At 40.7% G+C, this 26,307-nt stretch overlaps 1 long non-coding RNA gene across 3 annotated transcripts in view; it reads right to left on the bottom strand.

Annotated features, from left to right (window-relative positions):
* Nucleotides 1–26,307, bottom strand: part of LOC309534949 — a 105,694-nt gene that overhangs the window by 28,931 nt on the left and 50,456 nt on the right. For all 3 annotated transcript variants that reach the window (XR_014220923.1, XR_014220924.1, XR_014220925.1), the window contains one exon: nt 9,191–9,283. This is a non-coding gene — a long non-coding RNA (uncharacterized lncRNA). The remainder of the gene's footprint in view (nt 1–9,190; nt 9,284–26,307) is intronic.

A 26,307-nucleotide genomic window follows, 5' to 3' on the forward strand; every position in this document is an offset into this window, starting at 1 on the left:
ACACAGTTCAGATATTAATGTAGGAAATTTAAGCTTTCCAATTTTTATGTTATCTCCCTTATTCCAAAAAATCTTAATACAAAAATCTACTTGCGCGTGAGGCTTAAAAACATACCTGCTTACTTAGGTTTGTCCTTGTCCAATTTATTTTGTCTTTAAACTAATTGCAAACTTTGTTGTTACAATCAGCAGGGAACAGCAATTTTGCATCATCTGCTTAAAACCCTGCACCCAGCCATCACAACTACATAAAGCTAGGGGAGTTAAGATAAACATGTATTATGTCTGAAAGGAGGTTTCAGAACCCTACACTTTAAAAAGATAGGCAAGTAATTACTGGGTCACGATCTCCAAGGCTGATTCCGTCACTTGCACTTGGACCTGTGGATAAGGAGAAATTGAGATTTCAGTCTCTCAAAGCCCCAGACTCAGCTGGCTTGAGCGTACCATTATCAGGAAAGGGCTGACGGGCAGAAGCTCAGAGCTCCACTCGGCAGAACAAGCCAAGCAGAGCTGGCTTACCACTTTAAGTGATTTAAGTAGTGCACACTACTGTCTTGGGAAGCAGGGGCATAATAGGACCATAGTCTTAGGGCTATGACTTCTAAAGCACATGACTTTGCCCAACGTATCCTAGGAACTTCACTTTGTTAAGGGTGCTGAGAATTGCAGCTCTGTCAGGGATAAACTACAGTTGCCAGGATTCCTTGGGAGAAGTCATATGCTTTGAGTGTGCTTTAAATGTATGGTGTATATACAGCCTTTAATTAGACAGCTGCCGGTAGATAACTGGTAGGATGAGGTGAAGCTGCCTTCACTTTGGCTTACCTGGGCAGGGCAGTGGTGAGGTTGAGGCTATGCAGATGCCCCAGTGGAGCCAATCTCACTCTCTGGTGAATCCACACAACCCTGACTTTGTCGCAGCCCTGCCTGTACCAGGTGAGCTTCTGTAACACCAGTGCTGGGAAGGCAGCACTGCTAATTGCATCCCTGCATGGCTCTCTATTGCCAGGGATAGTCCTTCATGGCTTGAAGCACCCATGGAAGTGCAGCTCTTAACCCTAACAGCATGATGGATTAGGAGGGGACTGTTCTATATTCTTGCAAATGTGGGGTCTGTATCAGTGGGAGAAACCCTCCACCCAGTTAGGTATAGTGGCTGCCAATACATGGATATGCAGCTCTCAAAACACAGAAAATGACCTGACTTCTAATCTATTTCTGCATAATTTATTTTTCAACTATTTTTTTAAAAGTTAACATTTTCAGTTGTCTGTGTTAAGATATGTGCCCTTGTATAAGAGAAAATTCTAAAACATTTACTTTCAAAATCTATAATCCAGGACTACAGAAGATAGTGTAATCCACAGCCCACAATATGAGGAACAGTTGAGGGACTTGGATATGTTTAACCTGGATAAGAGGAGACTGAGAGGAGATATGATAGCTTGTTTTCTTCTGTTCCAGAAGCTATGGACCATGCCTAGGACTCTAACCAATGGACTCTCACAGAAGGTGGTGGCCTCTCCTTCCTTGGAGGTTTTTAAGCAGAGGTTGGATGGCCATCTGTCATGGATGCTTTAGTTGATATTCCTGCATTGCAGGGGTTTGGACTAGATGACACTTGGGATCCCTTCCAACTGCTGTTCTATGATTCTCTGACTCCTATAGGACTAAACCAACATGCACTTCAACATTACAGCATTATAGTTGTGCATAAAGTTGCAAGTCAATAGGAAAATTACATTGTTTTTATTAATGACTATGCATTCTTCACTGTCTAGATATATCTGACAATTTCACTGAGATATGAACTATAGAATAAGACTTTGGCTAGTATACAATGATAACATATTTCTATGTTTTCTTCAATGTAACACTCACTTTCAACAGAAACAAGAAATGTTTTGTCTTAATATTTTGCTGCACTTGCAACTTCCACAAAGTTTTCCTCTAAGAGTGAGCAAAACAAAGTCCTTATGTCAGTTTCTCTGTGGCATAAAATGTTACTTATACATGTGAGGGGCAAAGTTGCTTTTATAAGTCCATGAAATAATTATATCCAGTTACCTTCCCTTAATCTTCAGCCTAGTTCTGGTTATCTCTCATCTGGAACAGGAGGATGGAAGCCTGCTTTGGGAGTTAGATGAGCAAGGTATTATTTTCAGTTTACAAATCCATTTATTAGAGCACTGCGAAAAAGATGGTTTTGATGAATTTCCATATAATAAATGAGCTTTCCTTCCTGGCTTTTAATTTAACTCAACTTATTTAGGTTCTAAACTTGCGAAAAAATAGTGTTATTGTTTTAGAAGATTTACAAATGAATTTTCTAAACTAGGTGTATGATGCATTCAAGACTGCCTATTCAGTGACACCAGTGCCAGATTTAGGGCAGTACAGATCGTTCCCCTGCATAGGACACTGAGCTGAGGAGGCACCAAATAATTATAATATGAGTACCTACTGAGAAGATGCATAAAAACCAACTGTACCAAAAGGAATTATTGTGAAAATAAATATATTTTGGGGGGCAGCACCAAAAGTTGTCCTTGCTCAGGGTACCAGTCCACCACTGGTAAAACAAAAAAATCTGAGTGTTAACAGTCAGTTATCACTAGAATAATTATCTAGAATTATATTTGGCTAAATCCACTGAGCATTCTAGGAGGCTGAGCTCTGTTATCTTTTGCCCATAGAACTCACCAATGCTTATGAAGATGCCACTGACATTCATGGAGCGTTTGTTTTTTTTTAAAGTGTGAGAAGGTGCTGGGGAGGGAGAGGAGGAATTGGGGGCAGTGGTATAAGGGGAACGAGGACAGAGGTGCTGCTGCCAACACAGTGACAGCAGGAAGAAGCGAGACAGCTGTAGAGCTGCCACCTGCCTCGAAATTCTCCTTTGAATTTTGCAGTGCTGTTTACCAGCCAAGTGAAGTGTATGACAGCATATATACTAGGATAAACTGTGCATTAAAATACGTGTATTAATGAAAATAACAGACAATAATGAATTATATTATATAAAACTGCATACAAAATGTATTAGAATAAATTTGCACTAAAATGCTGGTGAATTTTCACAGTGACTTTTAAATTTTTCAAAAAACCACAAACTGGAGAACTAAATGTATGACTAGAGAAATGAGAAACAAAAATTGTCAGATTTGCGCATCCCACAACTTTGGAATATGCATATATAGTACCTTTGGTTGGATGGGCAGTATTATTGAACAGTATACTGTTCAGGGAAGTTTTTAATGTTTAATGCTGTACTGTTTTTAACACTTGATTGGGAGCTGCCCAGAATGGCTGGGGAAACTCAGCCAGATGGGCCGGGTATAAATAATAAACTATTATTATTATTATATTATTATTATTAGGATCAAAACACCATTACATCTCTCTCTCCTATTACATATCAGACAGACTTCAACTTTACTGTCTTTTGAGTAGGGCTTACTGCCAAGTAGCCATTAGCAGACCTGTCTTCCCTGACCTTTTTCAAGTTGCAAGAAAGGAGATTCTGACTAAACTTTTGGAATAACTTTCTGACAGTAAGAGCTGTTCAGCAGTGGAACAGACTCCCACAAGAGGTGGTGGACTCTCCTTCATTGGAGGTTTTTAAGCAGAGGTTGGGTGGCCATCTGCCATGGATGCTTTAGCTGAGATTCCTGCATTGAATGGCTTTAGACTAGATGACCCTTGGGGTCCCTTCCAACTCTTAAGATTCTATGTTTCTGTGACCTGTCTCTTTGCCACTCCTTTTTGTTTTGTCACATCCCTGAACATCATATTCCAGGTCAATCAGCTCTATAGATTAACTATGTAATAAATAAATTATATTGTATAAATGTTTTTGTTTTAGATATATATATATACTTGCCCATCCCCATTCATAACATGAAGTGTTATCCTCAGTTGGCAGAATTATATACACATGGATATAGAGGTAGGAAATTTGAAACAGTGGGGCCATTGACATTTGACTTCACTGTTTACCTTCCCCCTCTTAGGCATGCTGCCAACTGAGAATAACATTTTATGCATTTGATAAAGTGGAGCCTGGTTGACCAAATGCGACGCGGTAATAAATTGGTTCGTCTTTAAAGTGCTACAAGACTCCCTGTTGTATGTGTTGAACGGAGCTGGCAGATAACTGGACCAAAGTCATCCAGGTTAGTATTATTGACAGTGTTGTTGTTGCTTTATGCAAATCTGAACCCGGATCTTCCTAGTCCTACCCAACACTCAAACACATAAATAGCACAAGAGAGGTTCAAAGGCAATTGAATCCTCACAATCACAAGTGAAATTGACCTCCGAATGCTGGCTTTCATTCTGTTCTATGTTGCTGAATTATTTGGTCATTGTAGATGTTTCTCCAATCCTGGTAGCACAGCTCTGGGAAGAGGATTTGTCATCTGTTGAAAGAATGACACACACTGTGCCACAATTATCAGTGCTGGATGCACTCATCATATTAAAATCAATATATGAAGAATAGAACGAGAAAAAATGGGACAAAGTGTTTAAAATGTTATAACTGGTCCAGACATGGAAAGTGCTTGCATGTGGGATTAGACTCAATTTGATTAAAATAATCAATAATTTTGCAAGGCTGCAGTAAAGCTAATAAAAGTTGCTTTTATAACGCTCTTTTCTTAGACAATATGTCTTGGGTTTAGCATGTCAATAAGCCACATCTCTGTGAAACAATTTAGTTGTAAAGCTCCTGTTAGCATATCTTAGCTTCTTTGTAAATCATGTAATTCTACATCCCAATCCAAAGCATTTACTTGAATTAAGTCCCATTTATTTCAGCAGGCAGCAAGTATGTATGTCTAGGATCATAGAATTTGTGATAGAAGTGAATGCTGAGACTACAATCAACCAAGCCACGATGCTGCACAGTCTCAATTCATTTAAATAGGGAATGTGCAGAGCGACATGATGGCACTTAACAAATGAAATTATCTAAGCCAGCGATGAAGAATCTGTGGCCCTCCCATTATTGTTAGACTCTAGCTTCCATCAGCCCTACAAAGCATGGTCAGTAGGCAGAGTTAATAGGAATTATAGTCTCGAGGGCCACTACATTTATTGCATAGGGTTTTAATGCAAGCCATCTGCTTGCCGAACACCAGTCCTACAGTTGTCCTTTTTAAAGGATGTTGTAGATAGTTTGGACCAGATTAAATGCCTTCTCAGTTGTCCCTAACAAGAGAAATTTCATCTGGAGTTAATGTAAAAATGAGATTCTTTCATGCCACACTTTTTCTGTTCAGATTTACATTGCAACAGCCCCCAATGCCTGCTTTCACAGCCCTTGATCGCTGTGCTATATATTTTGTAGATAAAAAAACACTTTCAGAGAAGGAGAACTCAGATTTAGTCAATAATTCAGTTGGTTATTTTGGCCAAGTCCTATCTACTGGTGTCAGTTCCTCATCTTCTCTCTCTCCCCGCACCCCCTAGATAGATAGTTAAACTGATGAAGAAATACAGTGTGAACTGGACAGTTCTTGAATGCAGAGCACAAACCCAGTGATAGGTCACAGGAGGAGATGCTACATTACCTGGTAAATGACATCAGTTTCTTATTCCCCATCTCCATAGTGATGATGCAGCTTTAGCATTCCCTAACACTATTCAATATACCTCTGCACAAGGAGCACATTGCGCACTCAACCTGCTGGATCATAACAATCGTCCATAACACGCTTTGATACAATATGACAAGCATTCCGGCAGCCATCTTGTGCACTCACCTATTTCTCCCAGTGATGTCAAGGAGCTGCGACAGTAGCAGCATTTTAGATTGTGTCTGTATAAAGCCAGAGGCATACCTAGGGGTTGGCAAAAGTGGCCCCTGCCAGGGGCGCAGGCCCAGGGGGCTCGCAAAAATCACCTATCAGACTATGAAGTGTATGGCGGGTATGTATGTGAAAATAATAAACTCTTTGGAAAACCAAGGAAATCAAAAAAATCTGAGCTTGGTCATGATGCAGCTCTGCTGCTGAAACAACAGGACTGGCCATTTAACTCAGAAAACTGCCTGGATGAGATACCACTGAAAATATATTGAAAATAAGGACTTATTTAAAATGTAGGTGTTTAATTTTTTTAAAAAATTATATCTTTCTTACTGTCCTGTTTTTGTTCAGTTTTGGCTTAGAGGCTTGTTTAATTTTGGGCGGCTTAGTCTTAAGGGGTGAGAGAGAGAGAGAGAGAGAGAGAGCGCGCCATGGTGTTAACTCAGAACAATGCAGTTAGAAGTCTAGTTCTGTAATACACTGGGAGCATCAAACATCTGCCATAACAGACTTAGACATGTGGTTCCAAAAATATAGGATAGAGGGATAAAAGTGTGATATAAGGGTAGAGAAAGTAGACAAAAGAGAAGCTTCCTCCCCATCTCACATGAAAGCTGAGGGACAGAAGTTTCAGGATAGACCAAATGAAGTACTTCTTGACACAGCCCGTAAGTTACCGTAAATTCTGGAATTTGCTACACAAGATGTAGTGATGGCCGTCAGATTGGATGGATTTAAAAGGGGATTCACGGACAATAAGGCTATCAATTGCTATAGCTATATATTAACTCCAGTATTCCCTCGAGTACCAGTTGCTGGGGACCTTGAACAGAAGAGTTACTGTGCTCTTCTCCGGCTTGTGAGCTTCCAAAAGACATTAGTTGGTCACTGTTGGAACAGTGATCACAGACCTTTGGTTTGATCCAGGAGGGCTCTTCTGAAAAAATGGGCAGACATTATCACACACACAGGGATTTGATCGCAGACCTGTCATGGCATTTCTGACCCTTAGATGTCGGATTGCAGTGTTTTCCGGAGATAATTGCAGTAACCTATGGGAAAGCAACTAAGGAGCTAAATGTAATATGTGTAAAACAAAACAAAAAAACCACACCACTCACACAACACTGTTGCTAGGCAGATGTAAAACCAGTTCAAAGAACCATTGCCACCAAACCACCTCAAACAATCCTTTCTTTCTCCCTTTACTTACCATGCATTAGGAATCAAATGACTTCAACCCATTATTAATTCCTTGATGGGCATGGTTTAGACAAAGAAATCTAACTCACCCAAGTGAGGTAGGAGCAAAATCAATCATGCATTGGGTCCCTCTGATTAAAATTGCCTTTTTTTCTAGCTATAAGGAAAGGCAGAAATTCTTTTGCCAACGTGGATGTTAAGTACAAAAACCCAGATTACTGTCCATTGTGTAGCTATAAAATAAGAAGAATAAAACTTGCATGTATGTTGAGAATATTTTGTGTATATTGCTTTGGCCATCTTTATTACAGTCTTGTAGTAGTATCATTCCTATGCTGCGGAACTTTTCCTGAGAAAGAGTAGTTTGCTGAACACCATCTAAGAAGTTTGTAGATGAAGCAAGATTAGAGTGGGGGTTGTCTGCTTAACAGCTCACACTATGGATATATTTCACCATCTCCTAAAGCACAAGTTGTGGTTTGCCAAGCTGAGAGTGCACCACCCTGACAACAAGCTTTTATTTATGCAGTGGTTTTTAATGTCTCCAGTATGCTTGGTCAGTCATTATTAATTCATCCAATTTAAGGTTTTGTTTCATTGAGAAATGTTACAAAACCAGAGTAATGAACAACTGTATAAATTCATTAATGGCTGTGTAGGGGAAATATAAAAAATGATGTATCACCTCAGAAGCACTGCTTTTTAGTGGGGTCAACTCACATGTCCAGCACTGAGTCATCATGCACAGAGAAATTGCACAGATGTGTGAACCAGCTGTTTGTTCAAAGGTTTCTACCTACCTCTGTACAGTTTTCTAGTCTGCTATGCTTTAGGATTTGCCCCTCTTAAAAGCAGAGAAAATTGAATTGTAAAATTTGGTATACATTCTAGAGGTACTCTAGAAATCTATTTGAAGTGCATCTGAAGTTAGTTTATTAAATTTGTGGTGCTAAGTCATTTAAATCAACATGGACTTGCTGGCCATCATTGACTGCTTCATTGCTAGCAAATCAATCCAGTTAAATATATACTAAAACAGTACTGTACTATGTGTTGTCCAGATACCCATGTGTTTTTAGTGTAGATGCCACTGGTCAAGTCCCAATAAATCATCTTCAGCACACTATTGCACGGTGATCTGGTAGTAGCATAGACAAATCTACAATCTTGATTACATTTGCAGGACAAACAGAAGCATATCCAGTAAACATGAGCTTGCACAAACAGAAGGTTATCCATGAAGGACATGAAGCAAAAAACCGAGGATATGTGAATAATGACCACTGAGCACAATATATCTTAATTTTGTGTTGCTGTTTTTTACTCTGCTCTTTTATTGCTTACTACTGATTTATTGTGTGTGTATTTCTATTCAAACTGCCCTGCAAATACTTTTTGAAGTGTGGTATGTAAATCTATTAAACAAGCATATATGCCTGGGCAAATGCCTTTTGATATATGCAGGAATATACATTATCTGGTGCATTTAGACAGACAACATATCTTAACAGGTTTATGGAAAGTAGCAAATGAACTAGTACACAAATATAACATAGACCAGTGTTTCACAAACACTTAACACTTGAAGCACAGTTTTCTCAATTAAAATTGGAGGTACGTACACATAAACATTTCTTCATCAGTGCCATGGATAATGGACAAACATCATCCCAACTGGGCTGGGGAATTGATATTACTTCTTGGTGCCAAATCCTAACCCTGTGCTTCCAGGCCAATGTTAATGTTTCTGGGGTTCCCCATGCCCATCAGCTGTAATGTGAGCTGCATCAGGAAATCCCGGTGGTGGCATTTCCCCTCCCCCCAGGATGATGTCACCATCCAAAAATTGGCAGAGAGAGGAGAGAGTAAATACTGCATGGGGCATACCTGCTCTGACAGGCAGAGGATGTTAGCTAAATCCTACAGGGGGCTTAATTTTCCAAAGCACATTTCAATTTCTCAGACAGCACAGTTTGGAAATCACTGGCAAACTTACACAGATGCAGGCTTGGGTTACTGTACACACATTTCCCCGTGTCTCTTTTATTTTATTTTTCTGAACTAAATGTTCAGGCACCTTATCTCTATCAAGAAATAGGGTTGGTGTACAGTAACAGCAACCACAAAGCAAACAGTTAACATGCATACATACAATATTCACACAGACATACCTAAAATAGGTCTCTTCTTTCCAGAAGGTTGTCTGATGGTTTTCATTTTCAGAATATATATCCTTTTTTTCCTGAAGGACACAGATGAGCACACTGAGAATAAAGCACAAAAACAACAGGAACAGAAATATAGTAGATGCTAATTTGTGCTTATAAAAAAAAATTTCTTTCACTTTTATTCAAGGAAGGAACAACCAGCAATGTTCTCTTCATAAGTTATTTTATCTGAAGATGGAAATCTGGAATTTGGTATGGGAATAAGAGTGTAGCTGCCATCAGGGCTAACCTGCCCATTAGCTACGCTGAGATCTTTGCTCAGTTCTGCCGTACAGATTTATTTATTAGTTCTTCACCAAAGATTCCTAAGCAAACTCAGCAGTCATGGGATAAGAAAATTGGGGGGGGGGCTCTTATGGATCAGGAAGCAAAGAATGAAGGGGCCGACATGGCATGTATCACTGAGACTTGGGCAGAGGAGTGGGGTGGACCTGACTAAATTTGGCTGTGCTGAGTACAGCAGAGGGCCAGATTGGAGGACAGTGGGGGGGGGAGGGGGATTGCCATTGTCAATAAAAGTGCCATCTCTTTCCCCAGAAGATAAATTGATATATGGATGATACTAGATATTGGTCTTGCATCTTGAAAAATGATCTTAGTTAAGCACAGTTCATGATGGAGACCTGGACATGATGGAGAGTGTTTTTAGATATATGCAGGTAACCATACAGATCGCAAAGAAGGGCAGTGCCAAAGAATGCTCCAACTGCCGCACAATTGCGCTCATTTCACATGCTAGCAAGGTTATGCTTAAAATTCTACAATGCAGGCTTAAGCAGTATGTGGATCGAGAACTTCCAGAAGTGCAAGCTGGATTTTGAAGGGGCAGAGGAACAAGAGACCAAATTGCAAACACCCGCTGGATTATGGAGAAAGCTAGAGAGTTCCAGAAAGACATCTACTTCTGCTTCATAGGCTATGCAAAAGCCTTTGACTGTTTCGACCACAGCAAACTATGGCAAGTTCTTAAAGAAATGGGAGTGCCTGGTCACCTCATCTGTCTCCTGAGAAATCTCTATGTGGGACAAGAAGCTACAGTTAGAACTGGATATGGAACAACTGATTGGTTCAAAATTGGGAAAGGAGTATGACAAGGCTGTATATTGACTCCCTTCTTATTTAACTTATATGCAGAATTCATCATGCGAAAGGCTGGGCTGGATGAATCCCAAGCCGGAATTAAGATTGCCAGAAGAAATATCAACAACCTCAGATATGCAGATGACACAACTTTGATGACAGAAAGCGAGGAGGAATTAAAGAACCTCTTAATGAGGGTGAAAGAGGAGAGCGCAAAATATGGTATGAAGCTCAATATTTAAAAAAAAAAACTAAGATCATGGCCATTGGTCCCATCACCTCCTGGCAAATAGAAGGGGAAGAAATGGAGGCAGTGAGAGATTTTACTTTCTTGGGCTCCATGATGGTGACAGCAGTCATGAAATTAAAAGACGCCTGCTTCTTGGGAGGAAAGCAATGACAAACCTAGACAGCATCTTAAAAAGCAGAGGCATCACCTTGCCAACAAAGGTCCGTATAGTTAAAGCTATGGTTTTCCCAGTAGTGATGTATGGAAGTGAGAGCTGGACCATAAAGAAGGCTGATCGCCGAAGAATTGATGCTTTTGAATTATGGTGCTGGAGGAGACTCTTGAGAGTCCCATGGACTGCAAGAAGATCAAACCTATCCATGCTTAAGGAAATCAGCCCTGAGTGCTTACTGGAAGGACAGATCCTGAAGCTGAGGATCCCATACTTTGGCCACCACATGAGAAGAGAAGACTCCCTGGAAAAGACCCTGATGTTGGGAAAGATTGAGGTCACAAGGAGAAGGGGACGACAGAGGACGAGATGGTTGGACAGTGTTCTCGAAGCTAGCAACATGAGTTTGACCAAACTGTGGGAGGCAGTGGAAGACAGGAGTGCCTGGCATGCTCTGATCCATGGGGTCACAAAGGGTTGGACATGACTAAGCGACCAAACAACAACAACAACAAGGTAACCATACAGGTTTCACAATCCTCAGCCTGATACTATTGCCTGCTCTGAACTTGTAAACTAATTTGCACATAAAGCTCTGCCTTCCCCAATCCTGCTTCAAACACCTTCCTAGACAGATCAAATCATGTTTCTTTCCCCCCACATATTGAATTGGCTGCCTTTTAAGATGGATAGGAATGTCTGTGTGTTCCAGAGACTGGCCTACACACCACTTTGAAGAAACACCCACACCATACTTTTAAAGCGCATTTAAAGCACATGGCTTCCCCCAAAGTATCCTGAGAACTGCAGTTTACACCTCACCGAGCTACAATTCCAAGCACAAAGGTAACAAATGGTTTCCCTTATTTGACTTAAGCACAAATAATGTCCATTGTCATACTTCAGTGTACTTATAAATTTTAGCTATGTTGCAAGATGCTATGATGATAACATGTAAAATGTCAGAACACTGCAAGCTTATCTGGCACTGTTAAGTGGATACCACTAGAGCAGTAGCAGTAAGACTAACGCATTGAACAGGAAGTTGGATTAAATGGTCGCCAAGACCCCTCCGATACACGATTCTGTAATTCAGTGTTACCAGAAAGGAGCAGAAGACATAACATGGATCTGTTTTAACCTCTGTTGCAAGGCATGAGCATAGTGGAGGACAGACCAGACAGTTTGAGATAATAGGATATATAACTGGCCTTGAATGAGTGACCTGAAGTTGGAGTCTCTATCTCTTAAGTTATCTAGATCAGAGGTAAAAATATGCCAAAGGCAGAAATCAGGGTCAGTTTGCATAGACTGTATAATAGAAGTCTGCTGTCAGTTTCTGCAATGGATCCATAAACTGTACATTTGCCAGACAATGGGACTAGAAAATTGGAATGTGACTTAAGAGTAATTCACTCCACCATCTCTGTAATAGAAGAATTCTATAAACTTAAAATCATCCCCAGAGAAGCAGCATAGCCATTTTAGGGCAATACAGTTTGTTAACCTATTATCCTTCCAGTTAGGCAGTAATTTCTGATATTCCACATTCAGTCTTCTTTGCTGCATCTTTTTTTGGTGAGGATCTAAACTTCCTGTGAATAGAGTTCCGTTCATGGCATGCTTCTTTTGGAGGAAAGGAGGCAGTAATTTTGCTGATCTCCCCTCCCCGCAGCAACCCCCCATATCCCCCAAAATCTGCTGTAGTGGAGTTGGGAGCATTGGAGGTTGCTCCTGGGTGGGGCGAAATGGGTGAAAGTTGTCTCTCATCCCTTCTAACAGCAGGAGCTCCCTTCTGAATCAAAGACACATCCGCAAATGGAAGAAGCCCCTCCATTTCTGGAAAAGTGAGTCCACATACAAGCCATTTTTTCTTGCCCTGCCTCAAGTGACATTGTGATTAGTTGCCCTCTCTCTACTTTATGAAAGAAAGGCTTTGTGGAAGATCTCAATGTATTGCATAAAATTGTAATGTTTTCCCCCCACCATCATCTTTTGATAAGTACACAGATGATAGCTCATCTCTTTAGTATATCAACCACTTTTCATGTGTGAATGAACCAGCTAAAAAGCCATCAAACACAACTTCACCTTAGAGACAATGCTTTTCAATGGAGCCAATTGATCAGGTGCAAGTGATGAGGTTTCAAGCATTATACTTTTGTGATACTTTCCCAGTTCCTTCTGCCTTTTACACATGTCATGTATATGTCTGTATCTTGCTGCTTTTCTTCCCCGAATCCTAAATTCCTTCTCTAAACGCTACCCCAAGTGGATGGCATTAATTTTACAGAGGCATTTTTTTACTTTTATTTTTTGTGGCACACTGTTGAGATACTGTAATCTCATAGTCCTCTCAAAGTTGCTGTAGCCTAAATAGTTTTCCACTGATTTCCACTCCCCATCTATATATGTTTAATACTTGGATTGTGCAATTGTGCAATCGCAAAGATGCAGATGGCTAACCCTGCCAGGAGAACCTCCTATTATTGCTACAAGGAAAGCCATTTGTGTATTGCTGCTTTAATGTCATTTAGTGTGGTTAGCCAGGTTCCTAACACTTTTATTCCCAGCACTGCCCAATGTCTTGAGGGGAGGAAATTGTTCAAGACCACAGAGTAGTAGTTGGGACAGGCATGCAAGAAGCAGTGAGGAAGGGATAGCTTCTGCTGCTTTGCAGGATCCTAAGGTTGTCACAAGAGTGCCAACTGTGGCCTCCTGCCAGTGCTGGGACCTGATTGTAGCAGCTCAGACACACAGCAGCTCATAGGATTAGCAACAAGTCATTAAGGAAAATGTTGAACACCACTAGATCCTGGACAGATCCTGCTAAACCCCACTTGTTAGCCACCTTCCATTGATTCTTTCATTCCTCTTGGTAGTGTTAAGCTTAGGGTTGCCGCATTTCAAAAAGTGAAAATCCAAACACAAAATTTGTTGAGTTTTTTGGCAATTATTTTTTTTTTTGCAAAATCTTTTTTCAAAAAAGTTTTTGAGCTATTTTTAAGGAAAGTTGCCAAAATCTACACTTCCGACACTGATTGCCATGCATCCGTATTTTCCCAGAAATTCAAGTGATTTCCGCCCAGACACTGTTTCTGACAGCCAAATCCCAGTTATGTCTGGGAAATTCTGGACATATGGCAACCCTATGTTAAGCAAATGCAGATTTTCAGACAGCTGGACCTGAACATACAGGTTTTCAAGCAGCTGGGTGATGTAATACAGCATAGTCTAAGCCACATTTTTGCAATTTGCCATTATTGAAGGCCTTGCTGAAACTGCTATGTGTATTTGTAAATTTGGCCCTCTTGATTGTAGCCACCTGGTAGGTATTCGCCCACAATCACCATACCCAATGACACGGAACCTTGCCATTGCATGTATGTTGCAGGTGTATGTTTCAGAAGGCAGATGGCAAGGGTGAAGCTTGCCTCTACCTGCCTTCTACATGCTCATTAAACATGTGGAGAGCAGCTGGGAACAGTTTGGAGTACATCATTTGAATTGAGGAGCAAGAGAGCTATGTTGTGTCTGAAACTGCAGGACCTTGAGATATAGGAGTTCTCTCTGATGCAGGGCTGGTGGAATTGCTGCCTCTTGTTGGAAAGTCTGCTTACCTCTAACCACTCAGCTTTTATATTGGTAAATGAAATCACTATTACAAGCAAAAGAAACTCAACCATGGATGGACAGAGAAAAATATCTGACACATTTCAAATTGTGCTGATAGATAAGGAAATTAGTTTGGCTCTTCAATATTTGCTGTTAACATACCCATGCTTGCTTCTGCTAACCATTCTGTTTTATTGTACCTCTGCTGTTCTCAGTGTAGAAGCCAGACCACCTAGAGGTACAGGTGTTTATTATACCCTGGCTCTTCCTCTAAGAAGTTCAGAGTGGCTTACACATGGTTCCCAAGATGTATCCTACCCAGATAGCTTACAAGTCCAGACTTGCTCAGCTTCAACAGTAGGACTACATCATCATGAGCCTTCAGGAGACAGGAACTCCCTATTGAACAACGAATAGAGGTTTTATATGTTAATACTAGAAGCCTCTGAGCCAAGATGGGGGAACCTGGAGTGCTTGGTGCTAAACAACAACATAGTGGGCATATCAGAAACCTGATGGAATGGAGAACAACAGTGAGACACAGTTGTCGGTGGGTATGAACTCTGTTGAAAGGGCAGAAAAGGGCACATTAGAGACTGTGTCAAACAGGGGATTCAGTTCAACAAAGTGGAAGAAACTCTTCCACAGAATTGCTGCAGGTAACAATACCAGGCATGAAAAGTACCGTAATTTAGAACAAGGGATGTACTATGGCTATTTGACCAAAATGATGACTGTGAGATGGAGAAATAAATCAGGGAGGTGGCTAAAGAGAAAGTGTTGTAAGAATGGGCGACTTCACCTACTTCCAGATCAATTGGGCAAATGCATGTTCAGGTCACAACAAAGACAGTTACTATTATTTATGTAGTACAGTACCATCCATCTGCATGGCATTTTACAGAGTAGAACAGGATAGGTCACTTTTTCAGAGGGCTTACAATCTATAATCTGACAAGGGAGACAACAGAGAAGAAGGTGGTAAATGGGAGTAGAGATAAACAAGGAGCAAATATGTACAATTTCAGTTACAGTGAATTAGGCTCAGTTGCAGCAGGGAGAGGAGGGGACTGTGTCAAAGGATTCACCGAAAAGGTGGGTTTTGAAGAGGAAATTAGCACCACATAGATGTTCTAGGTTATGTTCCAAGATTAAGGGGGAGCAAGAGAGAAAGAGTTGTGTTATTTGGGAGAGAAGCATAAGCTGCATAGCCAAGGGTGGTAGGGCTGGAAGAGCAATGGTGATAGGCAGGGATGGTTAAGAGCAGAGAGATGGGGATGAGATTCTACTGGAACTGTGAATGGAAAAGTCATTAGCATGAGGAGATAAGGAAGGATGTCACATGATCAGGGCAGTAAAAGAGCTTCGTTTACTTCAGCAGTAGACTCCTATACAAAGGTGAGACAGTACAAACCAGAGAGAATACAGTGACAATAGACAAAGTGTGAGATTACTAGCACTAGCGATGCTGTAAAGGGAGAAGCTAGATGGACTAAATATCATTCATATATATATATATATACACACACACACAAACACACACACACACCACTTGATTATAAGTAAACCTCTCTCTCTCTCTCTCTCTCACACACACACACACACACACGTGTGTGTGTGTGTGTGTGTGTTAGGAGAGAGAAAAGGCAAAGAGAGAACAAAGACTCATTCCTGTCTTACAGGGTAGATTAGCGACATTGTCAATGGATATTGAGAATGAACTAGGACAAGGGGAGGGAAGTAAAGGGCCGAGGAAGGGGAAGGAAGAACTGGAATAAAAAGGAAGAGGCAGGAGTGAGAAAAAGTCAGTTCAGAATGGATGGCTTCCATTTTAATACCGCAACATCCTTCAGTCAAATTATTTTGTGTTTACAAAAAAACAAAAAGTTGTTTAAAACTCAGCCTGGTAATAAGATAGTTTGTTTACTACTCTCACTCTAAATACTAAATACCAAGTAATAAAAATATTTCCTGCTTTGGGGAGCCTGTTTCAGGACTAACCATCTATTTCTGGAATCTTATGCCTATATCTGTGCAACATCCTTCAGTCAAATTATTTTGTTTACCAAAACATCAAGCTGCTTAAAACTCAACCTGTTAATAAAATAGCTTGATTATGTACATGGAAAGCTCCTTCAGAGTAATTAATGTTATGCATATACCAGGTTGGCAGCCAAATTTGACTGCCATTGAGACTTGTATAAAACAATTGTTGTGCACTGGTATTTCATGTACCTTTGTACCATATCACTGTATATTTGAAACTACATTATTTCTGTACTTAAACGTTGTATCCAAACTTACCATTACTTTAAAACCATCGTACTTACATGTTATATTTAAATTTACTACTAGCTTCAAACTGTTATTCTTAGCAGAATGGCAGCCAGATTTGGCTTTAAAAAATTAAATTAGAAAAGGAGCTAATTTGGAATTTGTTTATGGGAAGAAAACATGAAAATATTTTTAATATTGTATCAAATCATAAAATTTGATATGGAAAACCAGAGTGTATAACTAGAAATTTCAATATAGGACAAAATAAAGATGAAAGCCCACTCTGGGTGGCTCCCAGCAGAATAGTAAATATACACGATATACAGATATTAATGATACAGGTGTTAATAGAAAGCTCAATTGTTTAAGTGGCTTTGAAAATCCAAGCACCATTCAAACCATCAAATATTTAGCTATCTACATTATATAAACTGCAGAGCCAAATTCTGTTCATCTTGCATATGTTCAGAATCCTATTGGCATCAACACAACCAATCAGCTTGCCAAAATGTATGTAGTTAGTCCACAATCCCACGTGATCAAATGATATTGTAACAGAGACCATATTTGCTGTCTCTTAGTGCAGACCCTATCAGCCTGAGCTTCCACAGCTACAGCCTGCCATGAAACCCTATTGGCAGGATTGGCAGCAACAGCAGCAGATATGTTCTATGATAATATCTTATTCTCTTGTTAATTATGTTGTTTTAAATGTGCATTTTTATTTGGCCTCTTTTGGTAATGTTTTCTTTTGAACTCTTTAAGATAAAATTTTCATTGTTCACTAACTTTGCTGAATTAAATGTCCGTCCTGTAGTTGGCCACCTTTGTAATGTTTTAATTTTGAAGTCTTTTAAGATAATATTTTAGTTTTCTGTTAATTATGTTGCATTGAATGTCTACTTTATATTTGACTTTTTTCAGTAATGTTTTATTCCGGATTGTTTCATTTTATGCTTTGAGATTCTTTTCTTAAAAATACAAAGTGGTATAGAAATTAAATTATTATTATTATTATTATTATTATTATTATTATTATTATTATTAGAAAATCTCATGAGAGAATACACACACATTGTATATACACACAATAAGTGCAAAATCATTCCTACTTAAGGATATACTTTAGGCTCTTCTTTTATTTTCCTCAAATGAACATGAAAAGTGTGTGGATCATGTCGTTATACGATTTAGTCCAGGGGTTTGCAAACTATGGCCCCTGAGCTGGATCAGGCCCACCAGGGTCCTAAATCCAGCCCGTGCCGCGAAGCCGGAACCTGCCGCAAAGCCGAGACTCCCGGTGATGGCAACGGGAGGACAAGGCTGAGTGGCGACGGCTCTGCCAATCAAACACCGCACCTGATTTACCTCAGTGGCGTTTGATTGGCAGAGATGTCCCCACGCCACACTGAGGTAAACCAGGCACGCGCTTGATTGACAGAGCTGCCACTGCTCGGCCTCTTCTGCTGCCACTGCCCTAGTGCTCCTGTGAGCCAGAGAGTGGCAAGGATGAGCTCTCTCTGCCTACCCGCTTCACGAGAAGGAGCGGTGGTGATGGTGGTGGCAGCCCCTGGGAAGGTAAGCGCAGCGCCTTCTTTCTCTAGGCAGGGAGGAAGCCAGTTTTGCGCCACCACCGCCAGCCCTTTGGTGAATGAGGCAGGCGGCAAACCGAGAAGGTGGCTGGGGGGGGGAGGACTACTTGCCCCCCTTGCAGTGTGCACAGGAATTCGTTTTTTTAATATTTACCTGGCAGGGGAGACACCTTGATCATCAGGAATTTGTTTTTTTTATTAAAAAAAATAGTCCGGCCCTCCACAAGGTCTGAGGGACAGTGGACCGGCCCCCTGCGGAAAAAGTTTGATGACCCCTGATTTAGTCACTAGGTTATGTGCTAGATTGTAGGAAACAGTAACTTTCTTGTCTAGCTTTCTAATGGTATGAAAGCCTTGGTGTCAGAAGTAAAGTTTATAAAGCTACAAATTCCTAATGTGACAAAGAAAAGGGCACAGTTCCTTGCATCTGAAACCTTCACCTTTAGTAGTACATTCTAAATGGAAGGAAATAATTGCTTGCTTCTGCCAGGCCATAAACCTCCACAAGGAAAAATGAATAATGCAGGTAAGCTTGGTACTTTATGTCATGCGAAAGAAGCAGAAGAGGACCACAAGCACAACTCTGAGAGAGTCTGTGTCAAGTCTGAGGCCCATTTCATCTCCAGGGGGGAATGTGGTTTATGAGAGGATCTGCTTCTATCAAAGAGCTCAGAAGCCAAGGGATATCTTATTGAGTCATTTGTTAGGGCCAGCCTTGTATGAACACTGTGAGTTTTCTGATAAAAAGGAGAAGCATCTTAGAGATAGAACAGTTCTTGGAATTCCAAACAAAGGGTGCTCTAGGAAAAAAATGCAGCTAATAAAGAACTCTTAGCTCTTCACAAAGCCACAGTGGTGGCAAAACAATCAGTGTTGATAAAAACCCAGAACAGGGAGCAGAGACAACGTCAGAGTGACTTGGAAGAGGCAATTTCTACACCACAAAACCTTAGAACCAGCAGTAGCCATTTTGAAAAGGACAAATTAATTCCTCAAGTCTCTCTGCAGGGTCATCACAAAAGAAAGTCCAGAAAAGAAAATCCAGCAATTTGAAAAGCACTCTGCATGCTGTTTTCAGATAGCATGCACAATATATGAAACATTAGAGGGGTTTGCCCTGTAAAGGGGCACAGGGCAGCAAATGTTTTTTTTAAAAAAAGTAATTTTGTTAACATATGTCATACCAGATACTAATCCACCTGTTTTATGAGGAATGGGGAACTACCTCAGTCTGTGGTTCGTCACACAAACCACTTGAAAACTGCTGAGGGTCTTGGTGGACCACTTAATAATTTCTTTGCCTGATGTAGCAATTGCAGTTCCAAAGAATTCAAATTGTAATGCAGTCATATACAATATAAGAAATAAAAGAAGCAATAAAATACAATTAAAAATCAATATGAGTAATCTATGTGATGGGTGTGCCATTGCCTGTCTTCAACCACAGCTCTGCAGACAGGCTGCTGACAACCTGAATGACAGTTGGAGTCCACTGGTGGTACGAAGACTACAGTTTGGGAACCCTTGATCTAAGTCTAGGTTGATATTTGCAAGATATATTAACAAAAGTGCAATCAATAAACCCATTGCAATATCCACCATGGCCTGGCTTTGAGGACCAGATCAAGACATTGGCTTTACAAAGATAAAGGGCATAATCGTCAATGGCCCAATCATATAGTTTAATGATGCCAATAAGGTCCCATTAAGTTGGTGCTGATAGAAGGAGCCATGCAATAGGTGAAGTGCTACTACAGCTGCATGGTTCAGAATGGATGCCAATCACATTCTGCTCCAGAACTCCTACCAAAGCAGAAAAACACTATGCACAACTCATAAAGGAGTGTGATATTAGCATTTAGGCATGTAGAACTGTCTGCTACTGCCACTAGCCCTCGTTACTATCTTCAAGTAAGCGATGAGGCAGAGAGCAGAAGAACATATTTATACAGAATGAACTACCCACTGTTCTTTTAAGCTACATGTCAACACCGGTGATTAGCCCAGCAAAGCTGCTAATGGGAAGACAAAGTAGAAAACCTATTCTAGCCCTAGGGAAGAATCTCATTCCAAAGTAGCCTGGTGTAAAAAGGTTGCTGCTTTCATATTACAAAGTTCATAGAGGTTGTGAACAGTGCTGGCCCGCCCATGAGCCAGACTGAGGCAGCCACCTGAAGCTGCTTTTTGAGAAACACAAATGCAGCACACGAAAATTGGGAGGTATCTGCTATGTTTTACTCACAGTAGGCCCACGCCTAAATTAGGGCCATTACTTTCAACAGGTCTACTCTGAGTAAAACTGAGGAAAACTTAGTTGAATACCAATTCTTTTGTTCCTGAGCACTAACTATGGGAATTATGACTGGAACTATTTGCTATTTCATGCAAAATAACGGGACCATTTAGTGTCATTCAGGCAAATGAAGTTATGAAGTTTATAAGTTCAAATTATTCAGGCTAAGCTGAGTTGCTGGCTGTGTTATTAACCAGTAAAATAAGGTAAATGAAATTCAAATTTAAAGGAAGGCTGCAATTTTGTATTGGGTTAATGCTTCCATAAATTGTATTTTAAATAAAAACAATAGTAAAGATGCTATAGATCGTGGTTCCATTTGAGTTCAACTCCTGGGATCTTCCTCTGATGATTTCTATGCTCATACACCAGGTCCACTGTCATATCAGAAGAGGCATGTCCAGCCATTGTGGTTTATCTCAAAGATGGAAACTTGCATCTGATTCTTGCCCTTCCCCATTAATAAAAGCACACAAAAGGCTATTATTCTCTAGGTTCTGTTAGAAAATCTACTGCTCTTTCTCCTTGGTCCATCTTTTCTCATTCCTGTCCACTTTTTCACTTTCTAATAATCAGTTTATGATGGTTTATTAATCTGAATTGCTTGTCATATTTTTTACACAAAATGCCCTGGGCACTAATTAGCAGATTAAAAAAATGGTTGTTGTTGTTGTTAGTGGCTGCCTTTTTCAGAAATCCTGGGTGGGTCTATCAAGGACAGGTAGAAAGCACTGAAAGTCAGTTTATGATCACTTCATACAACCCAGTAGTTACAAATAGAACCCAAATGCAGATTGGACGGTGAGGAAGATGTGATTCAGCCACAGGGCTGTTGAAATCAGTGTTGTGCTGGGTAATTATTATTTACACAATGCCCCAGAAGCCAGTAGTTCTGTTTATAAAAAACAGTAAACATGGGAGAGAATCCCTCTGTGAAGCTGGCAGAAGGACTAATGGCCCCCTATGTGTACCTTTATTGATTATTCTCTCACATTCTAAAAGCGCTGAATAAAATTAAATAATGAGAATACATTTCTAATTATTTTACAAAATTTCTAGACTGCATTCCTTCTAAAAGTACCGATGTTAGTTTATGATTAAATACTTATAAAATCAGCACATAAAACAAGCAAGCGATAAAACACAATTATTGATATCAAGAACGGAACAGATGTAGAGAGAATGACTCAATGCTTAATTGTGAAAAAGCCAACAGCCTGGGCAAATAACTATGTTGATACTTTAGATAAAGTTAAGATGGAAGGTAGCCTCACAGGCCTTCCTGCGAAATGTGCTCTCTGACTATAACATACCCTCCAACATTTCTCTGATGAAAATAGGGATGTCCCATTCCATAATGCTGGTTTGACCCTACGCATCTTACTGGGTTGCCCTAGCAGCTTCCAACATATATAAAAACATAATAAAACATTAAACATTTTAAAAAACTTCCCTGTACAGGATTGCCTTCAGACAGCTCTGGAGTTGAACAACTCCATACCAGCCAACATTTCTCCAGTGAAAATAGGGGTGTCCTAAGGAAAAGTGGGACCTTCCAGGATCAAATCAGAAACCAGGACGGCTTCTCTAAATCAGGGACGTCCCTGAAAATAGGGACACTTGGAGGTTCTGCTGTAACACTACTATGCAGTTGAACTACTAGAAGATAAAAAAAGAAAGGCAAGCATTTTTTTGATTTGCCCATCAGGAAGACAAGGGAGGTGACCTGTCACCATATTCAGAGTTGCCACCCAACCCGAAAATCAACAAAACCCTTCCCAACTTTGCCTTTTATTTATTTTTTGCTTTGACACCAATTGCCAGAAAAGCATGGGTTGTCCTTTCTCTTTCAGCTGTTCTGTTTTAGCTGTTCACCTTACATGAATGTCCTGTTTTTGTGTTAGACTCTGCTTGCCCCTTGCCCCACCACATGATCTGTTCTGCGCTCTGCATGTGATCAGAGGACTCTGTCTCCAGGCCCTGTCCAAGTGGCAGCATTGGCAATTCCAACATAATGTTATTTATGTTGTTTTATTATTAATATTTAAATAATTGCATTTTAGGAGGCACAACACATGCATGTGAATAATCCCCCCCTTTTTTTACATTGAGGTTTGTGAGAGCTCTGTGAGGAGGATTTCAATAACAGGCCATTAGGTAAGAAGCCTCTGTGTGACCCCTACAAAGTCAACTTGTTAAGTCTACAGGGACATTCCCACCACCACCACCACAACCACTGTGCACAGATGACACTAATGGTGCCTTTTGAATTTCCTGGGTCTTGTATGTTAATTAAAAACCTACATTCATTAAAGCATGCTTCCAGTTTAAAAATACTTCTTCAGGGATAGCCCTGGCCATTTTGTGGCCTGAGGCAAAGGACAAGATGGTGTCACCTAATTTCCAGAAGCTGGCTGGCGTATGCGCAGGAGGGGGATGAATTTTACACCAAAATTCTTCCACAGTATCAAAGGTCCTCGGGATAGCTTTAGAATGGGCCCTGGTTAGGTTGCATAACATACATAGCTCTGTTCCCACCACCCCACACCATTTCCCCTCCTCCCCTAGTATCTGCCACCTGAGACAGTCGTCTCATTCTTCCTAATGGCAGGGCCGGCCTTCGTTATGCTTTTTATCTTGCATTGACATTCTTAAGTGCACACAGCTGTGAGAGGTTTTTTACCATATTGTTATTTATTTATTTATTTATTTATTTGTCAATTTGCTTGCAATCCTTTTATCTCACTCTTCTTCTTCAAAAATAAAACAAACCCCACAACAAACCAGAGTAGTTCATGTGGGCTTCTGAGCAAACCTTCACTGAGGCACTGTTTATACACAAGGCCCATAAACAGGCAAGCATTGTGAACAAGCCACTTCATAAGGTCTCCAAGTCCCACTAAATTCTTTTGGAAAACTCCTTCCCAAATACAAAACACATGTTTATATCTAGATGAGCACAGTGTGTATGTGTGTAAGGAATACTGATATATTGCAAGTAGTCCTGTGCTTGCTGTGATAAGTCTACTTGGTATCTGTGAAGGGGATGTAAGTTAAGAACATGGCACCTAGGAAGGGGATGTTAGTGATCTGCTGGCGGTTGTTTCTTTTATGAGTAATCTTGCAACCATCTCCTTTATGGTAGCTGGTATCCCTTTTTAATGAGGCATTTTCTACCTTCTGGACCCAGCCATTTCCTCCTTTCTCAATGTTATAAGTCAAGGTGGATAAAGTTGAGGAGACCCTCACATTTCTTAGCATCCTAAGGTTGCAGGAATTGAAATTCAACCAACAAACTGCATGATGCTCTGTGTACATTTGTTTCAATAGTGGCATCTAAGTTAAGTGGGGGGGGGGACAATGATTTTGCTCTCAAAATATTTAGCTAAAATGTCACAGCGAGACATATATGTCTCTTAGTTGGCCAAGTCAGTGATGGACCCAAACCAGTTGAAACTCCAAACCAGCTCTGATTATAGTGTGCAAGAGGTTTTTCCTAATATTTAGTCAAAACTCTATTTTGCGTAATTTGAACTTGTTGGATTGTGTCTTACCCTTGGTAGAAACAAATTTTCTCCATCATCTATGTGACAGTCCTTCAAATATCTGAAAATGGCTATCGTAGCATCTGTTGTACAAACTAAGCATATTCAGCTTTTTCAACCCTTCCTCATAGGACTTCGTCTATTCCTCAAGTCATTTCTGAATCCCACAGAGCAACTAGAGCATCAACAAAAGCACCAGCTGTCCCAAAGGACTAAGGAATCCTTAGATTCCATTAGGTTTCAGGGATGGGACCATTTTAATAGGTCCACTATCGCTGTGTATAGAAATATCTATGAGATCTCACCAGAAAATGAGCTGATCATTGCAGGGGAGTTTAAAACAACCCACAATCAGGCCACAATCCTCCTTCCAAGTTGACAATACCAAGTTGGGAGTACTTGTATTGGTGGCATATTAGGACTGCCTCATGTTGTGTCAGGGCAGTTGTGAAGGTCTAAGCTGTCTCAAACAAGGCAGCCTTGGCATTGATATAGAGGTCCCTCAAGTCTCACCATTCCAGAGGTCCTTAAAATGGTGTTTGGGGCACTATCAAAATTCCCAGACTCTTTTGTTAGCCAAAACCAGGTACAAACATTCAAAATTGGAACCTGTTCAGATAAAACCCTGTAAAAGGAAATACCACAACAACTTCCCTTTCTTGGTCCTCAAGCCTGTTTTATGATAGACTAACCCATACACATATTTGTACATATAACACTATGAGAGCAGTGTGTGGAGGAAGTTTTTGTATATTGATGCAGTGTAGAGACATCTTCCCTCCCTCTTCTCAGTTATTGCCAGCTCAGTGAAGCCATATAGTGTCATGAGTGAAATATAAGTTTTGCTCTTATTGAAGCAATGTTGCAAATATAGCATTTTATCCTTTTACACAGGAGATAACAGGAACCGTTCATTGGGGACGACGACAAGAGGGGCAGTCAGGAAAAGCCTATTGATGGGGAGTGAACGTGCCATTGGCTCCCCAGGACCCCCAGTTAGTGAGAATCAATCCTACACCTATCAGCATAGTTCTGTATTGGATTCTGTTCCTTAGTCACACCAGAGCATGACTGTGCAGGGAACTGGCCTTTTGAGTGATTTTTTCCTAGATAGATAGATATTACATATTTGTATATTTTCAGTGTTTACATATAAACCTTGTTCACGGCTACTAGGATGTTCAATAATTGAACCAATTCAATTTGGTTGTAAATTGCTTTGGATAGTCTTGGGCAAGATAAAGCAATTAACAAATTTAATAAATAAAAATAAAAATCGTCATTAGATCTGGTACCAAAGCAAGTAATCAGATACATTGCAATTCAAAAAGATGTCATGCTCCATTGCTACTTGAACATTCAGTATTCCCCACTAAGTACTACAAATGGTAAGAAAGTAAACAGTGTATCTGTGATGGGATGATGAGCTGCTTGTGCGTAAAATCGTAGTCCCTCAGAGTTTGTGCACATCCACAAACCTCTGTCTGTGACGGAGCTCCTCAGACATGTCTGCTCTAGTCACTTGCAGATTCCGACAGTGGTTGTTTTCGGAATCGTTTCCAGCATAAAAGCTCCTTAACGGAAACACGTCTTCTGGACTCGCGGCGTGACAGCTTCCGGCGAGGAATGGGTCTCCCTATGGGGGCTTCAGACACCTCCCCACTGTTCTCGCTGGACGTGTCCCTGAGCCCTCCCTCTTGCTCGCTTTCCCTCAGAGATCCACCTCTTTCCCTGCTGGTTCCTGCTTTAGCTGCTGAGTCTCTCTCAGCCTCCATGAGACTTTCCACCAGAGACTCACCTCTCCCCCTGCTGGTCCCTGCTTCAGCTGCTGAGTCCCTCCCAGCCTCCGTGAGCCCTTTCCCCACCTGTTCCTCCGATGGCAGTTCCCTGACAGTATCTAACAAACATAACAGGAGGGCAGAAGCTTAAGACAATTCATGAAGAATAGATAACCTGGAACAATTTATCTCTGCCCACTCTAATATTGAGCAGGGCTTTTTTGGAGCCAGAAGTCATCAGAACTGAGTTCTGGTACCTCTTTGGTGCGTTCTGTCACCTCTGTAGCGTTGCAGTGCCATTCCCTGACACATCACTTGCAGCTGCGGGACAGAGGTAGGGGGTGGAATGGTGCTCTCCAATGTATATTTTTTGGGTGTGGCGGTGTGGTGAGTGGGTGAAGAAGAGAAGTCCTCTCCCTTAAAAAAGCTCAATAACTTTGGGTGGGTGCTCCCCCTAAAAAAGGGTCAAGAAGTTCAAG

Source organism: Podarcis vaucheri (assembly GCF_965113315.1).
Source record: "Podarcis vaucheri genome assembly, chromosome: 1".
Taxonomy (NCBI): domain Eukaryota; kingdom Metazoa; phylum Chordata; class Lepidosauria; order Squamata; family Lacertidae; genus Podarcis; species Podarcis vaucheri.